This window comes from Cervus elaphus, chromosome 28 (assembly GCF_910594005.1).
Source record: "Cervus elaphus chromosome 28, mCerEla1.1, whole genome shotgun sequence".
In the NCBI taxonomy this organism is placed as follows: domain Eukaryota; kingdom Metazoa; phylum Chordata; class Mammalia; order Artiodactyla; family Cervidae; genus Cervus; species Cervus elaphus.
The window spans coordinates 40,615,507-40,632,735 of NC_057842.1; the positions used below are offsets into that span (position 1 = coordinate 40,615,507).

Sequence of the window (17,229 nt, forward strand, 5' to 3'; positions counted from 1 at the left end):
CTTCTTTCCTTACCTTAACCCACTACCTCAAGTCCACGTAAACCTTAAAAAACACACACGCACAACTCTTCCAATCTAGCATCCCCTCACACCCTTACACCGCACGCACGCCAGGATGCCCAATGCCACGGGAACGCTCTGCCCACTCGGTGGCCCCACCCACCGCCGCCCCGCCTCCGCTCCAACCACCAATGGTCGCCGCCCGCTGCTCCCGAGGGGCTCGTTGATAGGACAGCGGAGCCTGCCACTCTCGCGGGGCCTCCCGCCCTCCCTCACTCCCCGCTGGGGCTGGAGGGGCTGGAGCATCAGCGCGAGTAGCTCGGAGCAGCCGCGGCAGCGGCGGCGCGTCGTTGCAGTTGCGCCATCTGTCAGGAGCGGAGCCGGCGGGGAGGGGGCTGCCGCGGGAGAGGAGGAGGGGTCGCCGCGAGCCGAAGGCCGCCGAGACCCGCCCGCCGACCGGCCGCGGGAGCAGAGGAGAGGCTGCCCTCGGAGCCGCGCGTCCATCACCGCCCGGGCGCGCGGCGCTTCACCCCGCGCACCGAGGGCTCCCCAGGCGCACACAAAGCCGCCGCCCGCGCCTGGGAGGGATCCGGTCGCCGGGCCGGGGACACCCGGCGCCGCCCCCTGGGCACTCTCCGAAGGCCCACCGGCTCCCGGGCCCGCCGAGCAACCACCGGAGCCGCTTCGGCCGCGCCGGAGGAGGCGGGGAGTGGACCATGTGAATGGGCTCCGGAGCCTGAGCGCAGCGCAGGTAAGCGGCCGGGGATGCGCCGCGGGGCCGCGGGGATGCTGCGGAGATGCGGGCCGCGGGCGCCCAGCTCAGCGCCGCCCCCGCCGCGGGGCCCGGCGCTGCAGTCTCTTGGCCATCGCCGCCTCTGGGGCTCCCCGCGGGGCTGCCGGGGAGTTGGCCTCGCTTGGAGTCTTCCTGTGGTCGCTCCGGAGGACACCTCTGCGGGCTGCAGCCCCGAGGTAGCCCAGGGCTGGGGGGTCTATTTCCTCAGGGTGTGAATAGGAATTGGCTTGGGGGGGTGGCTAGGCTGGCCCTGACTCCGCCTCCGCCCTCTTTTCGGGGCCCCCCGCGGGGACCCGGGCTGTGTGTGTTGTTTTAATGTCAGGGATGATGTAATCACTTAATAATTGATGCCCCGTGCTGCTTCCCTCCCCACCCCACTCCACCCCTGCCCCACTCCTCCACCTCTCGGCCTCCTCCTCCTGTGGCCGTCGCCTTCCCCATCGCATCCTCCAGCTTATTTCTGGCACCTCCCTTGCACTTCCCCCATCCTCCCCTCCACTCTTCCTGTGCCACCACCCACCCTTCCCCAGTCCCCGGTGCTGGAGCCTCAGCTCCTCTTCCTCTGACCCCTCCACCCCTCCAGCTCCCTCAGGGTCCTTTCTCCTTCCTTCTCAGCTCGCTGGATTTCCTCTCTACTTCCCTAGATCGATGACTGTTTTTGTTCGGTCGCCTCCCCTCTCTTATCTCTGCGGCCACAGGCGGAGGGGACTGAGCCAGAAAGAGGCCACCAAGCTTGGGCCCCAGCGGAGATTTGCTGGGACTGAGTGAGAAGAGGGATAATAAAATCACCCTTCTTGCCCCTCCTCCCACCAATAAATCACACAGACTCGCCCGGGGTGTGTGTGTGTGTGTGTGTGTGCGTGTGTGACACAAAGAGCCCTTTCACTGCACAGAGAGGAGACGCACAAAGTGCCCAAGGATGGGCGCGATGCTTCTTGTTTCTTTTCCCTGGGGCTTCCCTTTTGCTCAGATAAAGCAGTTGATCATCTCTCTGAGAGTCTTTCCTGCCACATTTACCAAAAAATAAAAGGCCCCAGATGCAGGGTGGCAGGTGCTGGCGTTTTGCTGTATTCATGGACCAGTAGTAGTGTTGACTGGCGCCTGCAGTACTTCTTAAGATTTAAGGGGGAATTGATCTCAGCTGTCTGAAGAGTTGCTTTACTCTCAGGGTAGCACCCTCCCCTGCCCAGTTTTAACTCCCTTTCATGGTAGGGGGTAGGATACGTGGGTGTGGGAGAGGAAGAATTTTGTTTCCCAAAGAGAGTTATATTGATGTTTGCTAGGAGTGAGGCAGCCTAACTTGCTTCTCTCAAGTCTAAGGAGGACTGAAGTCATTTGAAATGAAGTCTTGTCCGGCCGTGATTGTTGTTTCACCCTTGTATTTAAACAAGCTCCTGGGGACATTGCTAACACAGCATTAAGTTGGTATTTGGAAGACCACTGGGCACTGTGTCTCTCTCCCCTGCTTCAGGGCAGCCTTCAGACGCCCACATCCTTCCTCTCACTACCAAGCCACTGCCATACTTTCCACCCTTTGTGCTCTTTCTCCCAAGTCCCTGCCCCTCTGCCCCTCGGGTCCTGTGCTTTCAGACGGAGGGACTGTCAGATTTTTGGAGGAAGTGGTTTTGTTAACTGTCTCAGGTGTTGGAGGCACTTAGCTATGAGCGAAGGATGTAAAGAATCTTTTGCCTGATCTCTTAAACCATCTGCTTGATGTTCCTCTTGAAAAGGAAATGTAAATGTAAATCTGGGGGCTTAATGTTCCATTCTGTAAGCCAGTGACTGTTACATGCTTCATCAATAATGTCAAAACTTAGGTCGAACCCATTGATTCCTAAGAGCATGGCTCTTTGACTGTTACAAGTAATAGAACCGTCTCAAGTTCTTCAAGAATTTTATTAGAGAAGAATTGTTATGGTTCATTAAACATTTACTTCTGCACTTTCTAAGGACATTCATCTTGGAACTTTTTATATTTAAAAAAAAGCAAAAGGGTTATTGAGGGTAGTGTTAAAAACAAAACAAAACAAAGCGTTGTTTGATGCCAAAGCCAGGAAAGAAAGTCAGTGCACAATAAGCTCACACTCTGTTGACCGAGTTCAAGAGAGTGATGAGGTTGAATGTGAACAAATGCATGTTCTGCTTTCTGTACTTTTTTTTATTCTCTGCTTTCTCCTGGGTCTGGAATCTTCTAACCCCATCTGATTTGCTTGGGTTCTGTTCAACCTAAGGCCCAGCTCAAAAGTCTTCTACTCTGGGATGCTTTCTCCTCCTTTCCCCTTCAAGCAAATCACCATGCCTCCAATTTTGTTTTCACACTTCAGCAGCTGGCATTATGGTTGGCACGTGTCTATTTCCATCATTAGTTTATCAACACATTGAAAGAAGGAACCTGGTCTTGTTTCAACAAATGTGTTAGGTCTTTGGTATGTGCTAAGCACCTGGCTTAATTAGCCTAATATTAGCAGCTATAACAAATAGGCCTGCAAAAATATAATGACTCAAAAGCAATAGATGTTTATTATTCCTCATGTAATAGTTCAAAATGGGTATTTCTGATCAGTGGGTGAGTTTCCTCCATGCAGTGATTCTGGGCTCCAAATTCCACCATGCCTTGGTGCTCCACTGTAATCTGCTTTCAGCTGGCAGAAACACAAAAGAGAGAGCAGAGGGGATGCACCCACTTTTTAATTGCCTTGGCCTGGAAATGACACCCATCACTTCTGCTTATATCCTTTACTTGAGGGCTAGTTAAATGGCCACATTAAACTTGCAAGGGATCCTGGGAAATAGTTATCATATGACCAGAAAAAAAGTCAAGAAGATATGTATTTGGGGCCAGCAACTTTGCTATATGCCACAACTCAGGTGGTGCGAGTGGGAAAGAATCTGCCTGCCATTGCAGAAGATGCAAGAGATTGAACCTGGTTTCAAACCCTGGGTCGGGAAGATCCCCTGGAGAAGGAAATGGCAACCCACTCCAGTATTCTTGCCAGGAAAATTCCTCGAACAGAGGAGCCTGGTGGGCTACAGTCCAAGGGTCACAAAAAGTCAAGAGCACGTACACACACAACTTTGCCATATGATGCTGCTCAACAAGGCACAGTCATTGCCTTCAAGGACTTTGTAGCTTGATGAGAATTAAATGGAAACCTAGAGCCTTTACCCATTATTGCTTTCATTCTTTTGATTTTACAAGTTCAGACCTTCACATTTTAAACATGTTTCCAAAAACCTTAGTTTTTTGTCAATTCTAGTAGCCATTTCCCACCCAGTTATTCCCTGTAATACAGTGATCTGATGGCTACGGGACTGACTTTGATGCGGCTCTCCAGTACCACCTTTGTTGGCCTAGATTGTTATCTGCTGATTTTATAGACTTCCCGAATGGCCAGGAGAGTCTCTAGAAATCACAGTCCTACCTTCTGTAATTGGAAGAGGAAATGAAAGAGACTCTAGAGGAGAAATTTCTTGCCCCAGGCCATGTTCATGGGAAGGGAGCCTCACCTGCCCAGCTCTTCAGTCCTGACAGGGTCCCCTCCAACCCACAGATGTCTTGAGTGGGTGGGTGACTGTGAGCCCTGCATCTTCCGTGGGGTTAAGTGACTTCCCGAAGCCAGGTGAATCACTAGTGTTTTGGACAGCCCCTGTTCTCCACAGGCCTCCCCAGGAGCAATTCTGTCCGTACTAGTCATCAGACTTAGTAATGCACATACTTTTGCTATATTGTGGTTTAGTCACTAAATTGTGTCCGATTCTTTGGGACCCCATGGACTGTAGCCCGCCAGGCTCCTCTCTCCATGGTATTTCCCAGGCAAGAATACTAGTGTGGGTTGCTATTGCCTTCTCCAGTTTTCTTTTTCCCCCTGTGTGTATGCTATAAACAGTTCATTATATTCATCAGTTCTGTAGACGTTAGCCCGATATCTTATTGTGTGCAAGGCACTGGAAGATAGGATTGTGAAAATGAATACTTCTGCTGTCCTTGCTGTTTAGGAACTTAGTCTGCTAGAGGAGATAAAAATAATACATAATAGCTAGTTTTATTGAGCATTTACTATATGCCGAGCACTGTTTAAGCTCTAATCTTAATAATGGTATGAACAGCTGAAACTAATATAATATCATAAATCAACTTTTGCTGTTGTTGTTTAGTTGCTAAGTTGTGTCCAATTGTCTTTCGACCCCCTGGACTGTAGTCTGCCAGGCTCCTCTGTCCATGAGATTTTCCAGGCAAGAATACTGGAGCAGGTTGCTATTTCCTACTCCAGGGGATCTTCCCAAACCCGGAGTGAACCTGTGTCTCCTGCTTTGGCAGGCAGATTCTTTATCACTGAGCCACCTGGAAGCCTAACTATACTTCAGGGTTGTTGTTTTTTTATTTAAGAAAAAAAAAAAACAACAATAATGATATGAAGTAGTTTTGCTTATGATCTCCATTTTACATATGGAAAGTTAAGCAAAGGAGGTTAAATAACTGACTCAAGATCAATCACAGCTGGTAAGCAGTAGAGTCAGGATTCAGGTCCAGTTAGTCTGGTGTCAAAGCCTTTGCTCTTAGCCACGAGGCAATATGCAAGATAATACATATGGACATAATGATGACATTGATTGAAATGTGTTACATGCCATAAAGGAGGGTGGCATAAATACTTTGGAAATGGATTCTTTTGGTTGTTGGGAAACATAACTTTATGTTTAAATAAAAAATAAAATGTCGATTCCTATTGCCATTCTTCCCATTTTAGACCCTCGTGCTAACCTAGGAAATTAAAAAAAAAAAAAAACTAAAAATGAGAAAGCAAAGCATGTTGACTCTGGAACTACTTTTACTTAGCGTGACTCTCTTATTTTAGGATGGATCCTCTGTGGCCCACAGATAGGCCTGTAAGAGTTTGTGAATCGTCCTACATATTTACTGATCAAGCAACATTCATTCATTGTATCTACCATTTGCCAGACATTAAACTAGATGCCTCAGGGACAAAGAGTTGTAATCCTGCCTAAGAAACTGCCTGAGGAAGGCTCTGACCACAGTGATAACTGCCATGATTCTGGGTCTTCAAGGCAGCATGAACTCCACAGGGAGGTGGGAAATTGGGGTGGCCAGGCAGAGAAAGCCGGAGGAGGAACTGGCCATTTGAGTGTTGTGTGAAGGCCACTGGCCTGGAAGGAGAAGCGAGGATGCAGGCGCACAGACTTTAGGAAAGTGAAAGTGAAAGTCAATCAGTCATGTCCGACTCTTTGCAACCCCAAGGAATTCTCCAGGCCAGAATACTGTAATGGGTAGCCTTTCCCTTCTCCAGGGGATCTTCCCAAACCAGGGATCAAACTCAGGTCTCCTACATTGCAGGGAGATTCTTTACCAACTGAGCTATCAGGGAAGCCCGACTTTTTAGGTAACTGCAAGTAATTTAGGGTGGGTGGGGATGGTAGAGGGAGATAAAACTGGTGGAAAAATTGAGAACGTTCTTAAAAGTACTTTGTCCAGAAATGCTGTTTAAGAGTTGCAAGTAGAGATGCCGCTTTGGTCTGATTTGTTTTATGAAGATCTGTTTGGCCACAGTGTGGACTGTTGACCAGAGAGTGGTCAACATCTATGCAGCTAAGGTAGTTACGGAAGCTCAGATGAGTCATAGGTGGAGTGCTGCACAGAAGTGGGGATGGGACAAGAGAGACAGGATAAGAGAGGGTGAGACAGTGCCTTGTGGGGCTGCGGAGAGGCAGCAGCGGGGTTCTTGAGAGTAGGTGGAGAAAGACCTGCGGACAAGCAGTGCAGTAAGAACAGGGAGCGGGTGTTTTAGTGATGACTTTTATCATGCACACTTTGGACTTTCAGGTCAAGGTATCTTGTAGGCAGTTGAATAGATGGGTCTGGATTGAGGAGTAGGATATAAATCAGATATAAATCTACTAGCAGTATATTACAAAATACTGGGAGCTGTGGATATGGACAGTATCAGTGAGGAAGGATGTGTTGAATGGAAGAACAAATAAGGCTGAGAGAGAGCCGGGTGAGCAGAGGCCCCCAGGCCCTGGATAAGAGAGGTGCAGCCAGAGGATTGGGCCGGCCGAGGAGGGAGGGGGCCCTCATTCACAGGAGGGGAGGGCTGTGCCCCGGAGGTTAAGCAGGATTGAGAATGAAAAGTGCAGTTGGGTTTTGTATCCAGCCAGAGCAGTGTGACCACAGAAATCTAAAACTCTGCTGCTCCCCAGACCAAGGTAGAAACATGTTAGCAAACCCCAGAGAACATAGACCTGTAAGGGACTTAGGGATCATGTAGTCCAGCTCGTCCATTTCACTTGTGAGGGAAAATTCGAACCCAGAGTGGCTGGCTGACTTGTCCAAGATGGCGAAGTCATCAGTTAAAGCCAGGCTTCAACCCTTTCAGCCCAGGTAAGGGGTGTGTGTAACCCCTTCCAGCTGGGCCCAGTTACCTTATCTATTTGTGCCTCCCTTTCTTCACCTTTAAAATGAGTTCCTACTTCAGAGGCTTGTTGGGAGGGGTCGATGAGTTGATCCATGTAAAGCACTAAGAATAGTATCCCACACATAGAAAAGCAATGTGTATGCAGGTGTTGATACATATATAGATGTATATATCTACACATCTATACATACACATAACTCATGTACATCTAACTCATATGTCCCTTAGAGAAGGGATGAAAATGTATTGTGTACAGAAAAGGAGATTTTGAACATTTTAGAAAGAATTGAGTGATTGTCAGTTCTGAGTCAAGAATTATTGGAAAACATAGGAAATTAGTTGAAATAGTATGATGGGAAAATGGCATTTTTAGTAAGTCTTCTTAAGAAATGCAAAGCCTTTCTATTGTTGAGAATAGAAAACATAAAAGTGCTTTGAAGTTAGCCCTATAAAAGAATGTCTTTGTTTTAGTCAGATAACCAGAATTTTACCCTATCTACAGTGTGCGGGTGTGTCCCTTGAGTTTGACTGTAGAAGTCACCATGACTTTCCGAAGGTAGAATAAACTCCAGAGTAGGAAAAAAAAACCCTATGAGTTATGAATTTCATGCACTTGGTTCCTATGAAAAAAGGATGATTTGGGTTATTTAGAGAATATAATTTTTTTTCAGTGATTCTAGTTGAGCAGATCTAATTTTTAGCTACTAAAACCCAAGAGAAGCCTGAACAGTATTATCCAAATGGACTTGGGTGACATGGAGTTCAGACAGCTTCCGAGTAAGTGGCACTCTGGACTTGATTAGAACACAGTAATCCTGGAAGGGTATAAATTGAATGGATTTATGGTCTAATAAAAATGTGGGAAGAAAAGATAATGCTTACTGACTCATGAAACTTTAACAGCGTTTGTAAGACTCTGAGTTGTAATGTTTGGATGAGAGTGTTTTCCCATCCGTCTTGGCCTGCTTCCTGAATGACCCGCGTCGTGCCTTGCTCAGGGCGTGAAACAGATTCAGGAGATCTCGGGTGCAGAGGTCGTCATTACGTGTTCTGCCCTGGCCCCCCAAGTCCTCAGGCAGCACCCATTGGTTTGAGCAAATGTGTATTGAGCACCCATGTAAGTTTGAGAGAGGGAAAAATAAGGTGTGGGAAAGTTTTAGCCCACTGCTAATTTCAATTCAGAAGGCCTTTTCTGAGAACTGTGTTTTTCTGATCTGTATTCCTATCTCTGTGGTAGTATAAAGAAGCACACAGCACCCCCCCACCACTCACCCCTCCCTAAATACACCAGAATAATAATCATACTTGCCTTTATTATTGAATCCCAGAGGCCTGAAATGCTTTACATACAGTAATTTACTTGGTCATCACAACTAGACGAGGCGGGTATTATCCCCATTGGTCAGATGGGAAGATTGAGGCTCAGAAAAGTAACTTGCCCATTGTCCCACAGCTAATTACTAGAGAAGCCAGGTCTGTCTGGCTCCTAAACTCACACCTGCTTTTGCTCCAAAACTGTTCCTTGTTCCCCGTGTACTTTCAAACCTTTTTCAAAGCTTTTTCAAAGCTTTTGCCTTGCAGTTACTTCTGCATTAGGTTTTGGGGGATAGGAAAAGTACCTTTGCCCTCAGGGAAGCCCCGCTTCTTCTGATGACTTCATGAAGACTTACCTTCCGGGAAGCCCCTGTTGGTCCTATTTTGGGGCTCTGTGGTGCTTGGTTACCAGCTTGTCTTCACCCTTGTCACAGCCTGACTTCTAAAGCAGAATGGGTCAGCTGGGTTGGACAGTAGGAAGATACTGGCCTTTTTTCCTGACTTGGGAGCTCTTTGGAAGTCAGACTGTTTTACTCGTGGTTGACTTGCCAGCTCAACACCCAGCACGATTTCATGATGTACTGTTGTTATTCCCATTTAACAGATAGGGAAACTGAGGCCTGGAGGTGTGGTGATTTGGTCAGGGTCACACAACTAGTAAGCAGAGCTGGGCTCTGAACCCGGGCAGTCAGTCTGATCCAGAACCAATGCTCTTAATGCTGAATTTGTTCCATCTCTCCAACGAGTGCTCACCACCTCCTAGCCCAGTACTTCACAGCTCATACACAGTAAAGATAGGCCCTCTTCTTTCTTCCATCCACCCTGGCAGGGAGACAAACAGGAAACATCAACCCAGGGCTTATCTCGTGATAAGGAAAGGGCTTTGGGGCCGTGGTTGCATGACTGTTCTCTGAGGGTCTTAGAGAATGCATAGTCCCAGGCCCGGTTCTGGCTCAGTAGGTATGGGGTGAGCAGGGTTAACCCTGACATTCTATATATGAGAATGGCCCTGAGGATGGAACCCATCAGGGAGGCAGCTTCTCAAAGATGAGGAACGAAGAAGCAGAGTGACTCTGAGCCACAGTGGTGGGAGCTGGCTGCTGAAGAGGTAGAAAAATCATCCATCAGAGGCAGAGGGAAGTGAGCCCAGGGGAGGCTGGGATCAGAAATCTGCCACAGAAAGATCTCTTACCTTGTGTTTTTAAGATTTCTAAGTACCTGCTCCTTTTGAATGTGCTGGTGGGATTTCATCTGATGCAGTCAAACACTTTCATTTTCTTCAGAGCTTCCATCTTTGAGGTACCCAAAAATAGTAGGCTTTTCATGGAGTTGTATAAGGATTCCATCTGCTTTATACTGAAAAGTAGGGCTTTAATGGAAAATTAAAAATGAGTCAGATCGCCTTTCCCACAACAAAGCTCAGGGCGCTTTTCCCAACCTTTTCTTCTTCTAATCCCCAGAAAAAGTTACTGAATCTATATTTCTGTGAAATTCCGCCCAATTTAAATTCCACTGAAAAGGCAAATAAACACCAGTGAGTTCCTTCATTGCCACACATTGTAGTATCTGTTTGGAAGCAATAACAATTTTAAATGTTGTCACGTGTAAAATTTGATTTTTATTTCAGTTTCAATTTTATTCCAGAAATCGTGTGATATGTTGCGTATGCACGCAAGGATATTTGAAAAACACTAATTTATGCTAAAGGTTTCTCTCGTTTGCTCTCAGAGTTTGGAGGGGTTCACCTGTTTCTTGTCTAGTTTATTGTCTGACCTCCTAGAAATATAAACAGCACCTCATCATTTTCAGATACAGGGCCTGAGTTGTCACACTCTGTCTTTCTGTATCTTTTATCACTGTTTCCTGCTTGAAAACACCAGTTCTGTGGCTTTCTTTTGTGAGCACCTTTGCCCGATCGATATTCTCTTGATATGTCCTTCACTCTTTCCTGTGGTTTGCAAATGATTCCAGCTGCTTCATCCTGTGCTGTCTAGTTGAGGAGGTGTTCCTGATGTGAGGAATCCAAGGAGCAGAGAATTTCTGTGACTTGCCCACAGTCAGTACATCCAGTTCCTCCTTTTTTTAGACTAGAATCCAGGTCTCGAGGAAATCTGTATATGTGGGTCCCATCTTCTCAATAGACCATGGCCTGGTATGATGGGGTTTTTTGGTCCCCCTGTAGCCGAGTCATTCATAGTGTAGATGCTCAGCAGGTGTCTATTCAGATAGACTCTGGGGGCAGGGCCCTGGAATCTATAGCTAGTTTCTTGGCCATCTGCTGGCATCTTCTTGGACATTGAGCTTCTGTAGTCTCTGATGGCATCAGGTTCTCTCTCTATGGATCCATGTGACTTAGGTTTGGGACTGTGCTATACTGTTTTAGGACCCACCATTGTCTTCTGAAAATGGTGTGTGTTTAAAGCTCTTTTGTCTGTAATCTTTAGCTTTTTGTTAAAAATTTAGGGTGGTCAGCAAAACAGTTCCTTCCTTGCCCTCTGTCATCAGGTTTTAATCAACAGAATTTTCACTAAAAAAAAAAAAAAAAAATAGGATGTTACCAGCCAGTGCCCAATGACGTCCAAGACCAGGGGAAAATGCAGAATGTTTCAAAATCTGGAGGAAACTGGAAAAATATGACAGTGAGTGATGGAAGAGGAAAGAGTGGCGGAATGGACTACAGGGCTGGGCCTGAGGGTCTGTGGGGCCCAGGGGAAGGGGAGGAGGTAGGCTCACTACTGTGCCCCTGCCCACAGTAAACCTGGGCTTCTCAGAGCTGCACTGGGCAAGGTTCCTCGGCTGCGTGAAAGCCACGATGGCTGCGCGGGTGCCATCTCCCCATGCATTCATTTTTTCACTTGGCATAGCTGAAGAATCTCTTTAGCTGGGAAGGAGGGTTCCATCTTAGGCTTTAGGTCCTACAGAGCAATGATTTAACACTGCATCCCAACCACAGCCTCTGTATATCCTTCAAAAGAGTGATTGACAGTAAGTCTTACAAAATGTTTTCCATGGTTGCGGGGAGCGATTGCTTGAGTTACTTCTGTAACATAAGACACAACAGCACAACAGGCGATGTTTGTCAGCCCCGCATTAAGAGTCTTCTCAGCTCCCTGTGAAAAGCACTCTGTGATTCCTCATTAATGGCCTCCCCTGCCTAGCCCTCACCTGGATGCCAGCTTTAATGTATCCGAGGGAGAGCCTTGAAAACACATTCTGTGTATATGGACCACTGCTGCAGCAAAGAGGGGAAGGGGCGGACCTCATGCTTCACTGTTGTTTGAAATGCCATTATGGTCTTTGGAAAGAGGTAGTGAACTTTTTTTCCTTCTTCGCCATGCGCTGTCTATGATTTCAGAGCTTTTCCTGCCCGCCTCTCCACCGCCACAACCATCACCTTAAATGTCGGAGATCACACACCACTAACAAAATGCACTTTCCCCTTGGCGAGCCTGTAATGTCACCACTTCATGTGTTTATCCAGTTTGTTCATGTTTAGTCACTCTGGTACATGTCAGTGTCAATATTGTCTGTTTTCAGTAGCAAGCTTCTAGAAGGCTGGAAGCACACCTCATTTATGTTGTGCCATGAAACACTACACAGAACTGTGCATTTATTAAGTGCTTGTTGATTTTGAGTCTATGCTTCAAGTCTGGTAGGTCTTACAAGTGTTCTCAGTACTTCTGGAATGAGATGTATCTTGAGTAAATTTTCTTCTTGCAGATAACACATCACATCCAATGCATCCGTAGATCCTCAGCGTCCTGTGTTAGAATCCAGATTTTGGTTGCATGTAATGCTTTAGGTTCCATCTTTTATTTTATCCTCTTGGGTGAAGATGCAATGATCCCAGCTTCTAATTCTGTTAGCAGGTTAGGGCCAAAGCACAGATAGTATGCCATACTACACCCTTCTTTTCATAGAAGTGTGGTTGACCATATAATTCTCAGTACTACTTATGGTTATTATTTCAACAGATTCTGGATTTCAAATTGCTGAGAGTTGGAGGTAGTTCTCTATGGGGCTGAGAACTGCTCAGTGAAGGCTGATGAGGTGTGATTTAAGAACCTGCAAGGACTCCAGTGTCAGGAGAAGAACCACATACCTCTATGGGTGTCAGTAGCTCCTGGGAGGTTGTGGTCACTTTATGCATGCCTGTGTGCATGCCTGTAGCCCACCAGGCTTCTCTGTCCATGGGATTCTCCAGGCAAGAATACTGGAGTGGGTTGTCAATCCCTCCTCCAGGGGACCTTCCTGACCCAGGGATCAAACCTGTGGCTCCTGTGATCTCCTGCGTTGCAGGTGGATTCTTTACTGCTGAGCCACTAGGAAACTGTGGTGTTGGAGAAAACTCTTGAGAGTCCCTTGGACTGCAAAGAGATCAAACCAGCCAGTCCTAAAGGAAATCAATCCTAAATATTCATTGGAAGAACTGATGCTGAAGCTGAAGCTCCAGTACTTTGCAAAGACCCAACTCATTAGAAAAGACCCTGATACTGGGAAAGATTGAAGGCAGCAGGAGAAGGGGATGACAGAGGACAAGATGGTTGGATGGCATCACTGACTTAATGGACATAAGTTTGAACAAGTTCCGGGAGATGGTGAAGGACAGGGAAGCCTGGCGTGCTGCAGTCCATGGGGTCGCAGAGGGTCAAACACGAGTGACTGAACACCAGCAGGGACCCCCCCTGGTCAGTTTAGACCTGAGTGTAATCTAGGGAGGATTGGTGCTTGGAAAACTGCAGCCCCAAACACTCTCTGATGGGACCTCAGCCCACCTATACCATAGGGAGAAGAGTCCAGTGTAGCAAAGTATTACCAGTGTCCCATTTACAGTGACCCAAGGAGAGGTCCAGTGCCCTCCCTTGATCTCACATCCCTGCTTGTGACAGAAGTCATTTCCAGGGGTGAAAGGCCCCAGCCTCCACCCCAACAGCAAGGCACCCATGTGCCTGAGATACAGAACGGCCACTGTGGGAGGAACCTTGCTTGTGCTCCTCTGAGCCAGAACATGCAGAAATGATCCACTCGAGAGGACCATTAAGCAGAGAAGGAGCCCTTGTATTAATTTCCTGTGGCTGCCATAACAAATGACCATGTACCGGGTGACTTAAAACAGTAGAACCTTTCCTCTCACAGTTCTGGGGGCCAGAGGTCTTGAAATTAAGATGTCAGAAAGGTTGGTTCTTTATGGAGACTCCGAGGAAGACTCTGAGTCCCATGCCTCTTTCCTAGCTTCCCGTGGCTGCCAGCAACCCTTGACGTTCTTTGGCTTGTAGACCCATTAGTACACTTTTTACCCTCATCTTCACATAGCTTCTCCTCTCTGTGTCTTTATGTGGCCTTTTCTTGTAAATAGGACACTTGTCCCTGGTTTAGGTTCCACCCTAATCCAGGACGATCTCATCTAGAGATCCTTACCTTAATTACATCTCAAAGACCCTTTTCCCAGAGAAGGTCATGTTCCCAGGTTTCAGGTGGACGTATTTTGGAGGCCACCATTCAACCCACCATAGCCCTCAAAGGGACAATTATCAGCAGTAACCTGGGAGGAGAAAGAAAGATAAGAAAGGTATTGCAAGTTTGAATGCCTACAAAAGAATAGGCACAGTATTCTTTACATGTGTGATTTTAAACTATTGCTGTAAGATGGGTGAAGCTAACAGTGAAATTTTTTATGTGAAAAGAAGTTCAAAAGCATGGAGTGTCCTGAAAAACTTTTCAGTAAAATTGAAGGCTTGAGCCATCATCTGAGGGTGGAAGATTTGGAGATGGAAGGGAGACTTGTAGAAAACAGAAAAAAACCAAACAGTCAGAAAAATAGAGTATAATGTGTTAATAGATTAAAAAGTATTTCAGAGAAGTAGGGAAGCCCCTTTGGAATTTGTGTTTTTAATGGGTCCTTTTAGCCCAGTTTTATGACTTTGCTTAGTAGTATTTGTCACTTGGGAATGGCAAATCTGACCTTGGGGTAACCTAGAGTTGAGAGTTGGTTTGAACAGTAAAATGAGGAGGATGCGCGAAGAGATTAAAGAAAGCATCAGTTGAATTAGCTGCAAGGGCTTCCCAGGTGGTGCTAATGGTAAAGAATCTGCCTGCCAAAGGAGGTGATGCAGAAGACATGGGTTCGATCTCTCGGTCGGGAAGATCCCCTGGAGTAGGAAATGGCAACCTGCTCCAGTATTCTTGCCTAGAAAATTTCATGGACAAAGGAGCCTGGAGAGCTACGATCCGTGGGGTTGCAAAGAATTAGACGTGACTGAGCACCCAGAGAAGGTAATGGCTGGATAGGGGAGTCAGCTGGAACTGGGGTGATGGATAAGGCAAGGAAGGGTCCAGGGTTTTAGTGATGGGTGAACACAGTGGATATGGAGGAGACGCAAGGGCCTTCTCACCCTGGGAAGAAGAAACCTAGGAGGTGGAGAGTTCTGAATGATGCCGAACCAGGTGGCTTCCTGCTGAATGGATCTATTCAACAGTAGAATAGAGAATAAGGACAATAATTCTTATATAAAGAATTCAAGAAAATGAAAGTCATAGTCCCCTTTTGGCCCTTGCTTCAAATTATGTATAAATGGTGTCTCTAGAGAAATGGCATGTCAGTCCGTTGCACTTTTAACAAATCCTGGATGAGTGTTCTGGGACCCCTGAGACCTTGCATTATGACCAGCCGGCTTGGTGGGGATAATATTTTGAACTGGTATTCAATTTACTTTCCCTTCCTTTTTAATTCTTGTTGCCCTGGGAGTCTCCCCCATTGAGCCGAAGGATTCCATTACTTCAGGGGGAGGACAGAGAATGGCCTAAGACAAAGAAGACATTGTTCGGTTTCTGACTTCCAAAATAGGACCTTGAAGCCTGTTTCAGCGACCAGAGTTAGCCCAGGCCTTCATTTAAGAGAGGCAAGCTTTGTTAGCAGAAAACGATTTGTGGATTCCGAGGAGCTGGGTCTCAGAAGACATGGCGTGTATTGTACAGAGAGGCTACCAGCAGGAGGAAATGCTTTCCTGGGTTGGAGGATGGAGGTAGCAGAGGTTTGGAGGAGACTCGACGTCCCCCACTCCAGGAGAATCTGCAGGGAGAGAGCACATGTACCCTGCAACCCTACCTGGAACTCTGGAAGAAAGCCACGATGGACTGGACCCTGCCCTGGGGCACATTTAAGCAGAAACAGCCCTGAGCTGATATCCCTTCCCCCTGTTTCCCAAAGCTTATACATGGCGTAGGAGAAATCCCAACAATCGTTGGACCGCTGTGGAGGTGCTGTGAGAGCTGGGCGGGGTGTCCCAGGGTCAGGATGAAGAGGTCACAGAATAAACTGGGTCAGTCCCACTGCTGAGGACTGGCTGGGATTGGAACAGCAGATTTCCACCAATCCCGTTAGCAGAACCAGGCCAGCATGCAGAACAAAGGGATGAGACATCCCAGGGAGGCCTGTAAGGGCTTGGAGGGCAGGGCCTAGACCAGGTCCTCACCCCATCAAGTGGGGCTCTGTAATCAGCCCCTCGGGGAAGGAGGGAGAGGGAAGGAACACAGCCCTGAGAGACAGTCTGAGATGAGCTCAATTTGACTAATTGCCCTGAAGGAGCGAAATTTTTAAATCTGGAAGAGCAAGTTGTCTTGCAGTAGCAAGATGTTTTTGGTGTTTTTTTTTTCCTATGGTAAGCAGAAATGCAGTGGTCATGATCAAGTTGAAATCAACTATGAAAAATGTGCACAGCTGGGTAGTAATTATAAATTTCAAACCTCGCATATTGCATTTGAGCTGTCTTTTAACAGGATGATGGTGGTGATGATGGTGACAATGGTGATGGTGGCAAATTTGCCTAGTTGTGTTCATGTAGTATACTTTTCCCTTTGTGTAAATTGTGGCTTAATCTACCTGTACTTGATTCATTCTGGGCAAGAAGTGGGAAGATCTGTGCTCTCGAGGACAATCATAGTTGTCCACTGGGTATTCCGAAGTTTAGTGAAGATTTGGACTTTCCGTGGTTTAACTCGTGGCACTTCTCAGGGTCCTCGGTTGCCATGGAGTCAGGTCAGTGGAAAGTATCAGAATTTCAGGCCTTTCTCTCATGAACTCGGCTGTGATGCTGGAGACTAGAAGATCATTTTTACTGGGTGTGATCCTTCATATCTTAAAGGTATCAAGGTGAATACTGGAAATTACACTCTCTGACTGACTATAATGGGAGAAGCTCTTCATTTTTATTCAATCCTCATGTACTAAATAAAGCATGAGTTTATAAAGGGATTCATTTCCAAGTATAATTCATAAGTAGTTATCAGAACACTCAAATGAGATGGGGGGGACCAGTTAGCTCTTTTTAAATACATTTTAATCTCTCTTTGACATTCATAAGAGGATGATGCTGCATTTAAGAAGATGTTTTAAAACCTGCTGTTTCTTGAAATGCCTAGTAATTTTGGAAGGGAAAGCTTTAGTCTTGCTTTAAAAAGCATATGTTTGGTGGGGCGGAGTGAGGTGGGAAGTTGCCTGTTAAGATGCTGCTTATGTATTTTCCTACTTGAAAATTATGGTGACATATAAATACATCTCATATTTCCCTCCTCTGTCAGGCATAGCCAAGGGAGCAAGAGATGGGGAACTATAACCACTTTTTGATAGGAGTCACTAAAATAGTTTAAATTATAGAACTTAAAAAAATGTTGACTAACTGAAACCATTTTCAC

At 46.7% G+C, this 17,229-nt stretch overlaps 1 protein-coding gene across 3 annotated transcripts in view; it reads left to right on the plus strand.

Moving 5' to 3' along the window:
* Positions 1-289: 289 nt before the first annotated feature.
* The window catches only part of FYN (FYN proto-oncogene, Src family tyrosine kinase), a 211,423-nt gene continuing 194,483 nt past the window's right edge, over positions 290-17,229 (plus strand). For 2 of the 3 annotated variants that reach the window (XM_043889952.1, XM_043889951.1), the window contains exon 1: positions 292-751. The gene's annotated coding sequence lies outside the window, so the exon portion shown is untranslated. Of the gene's footprint in view, positions 752-17,229 lie in introns of all 3 variants that reach the window. The other variant, XM_043889954.1, reaches the window with a different exon arrangement.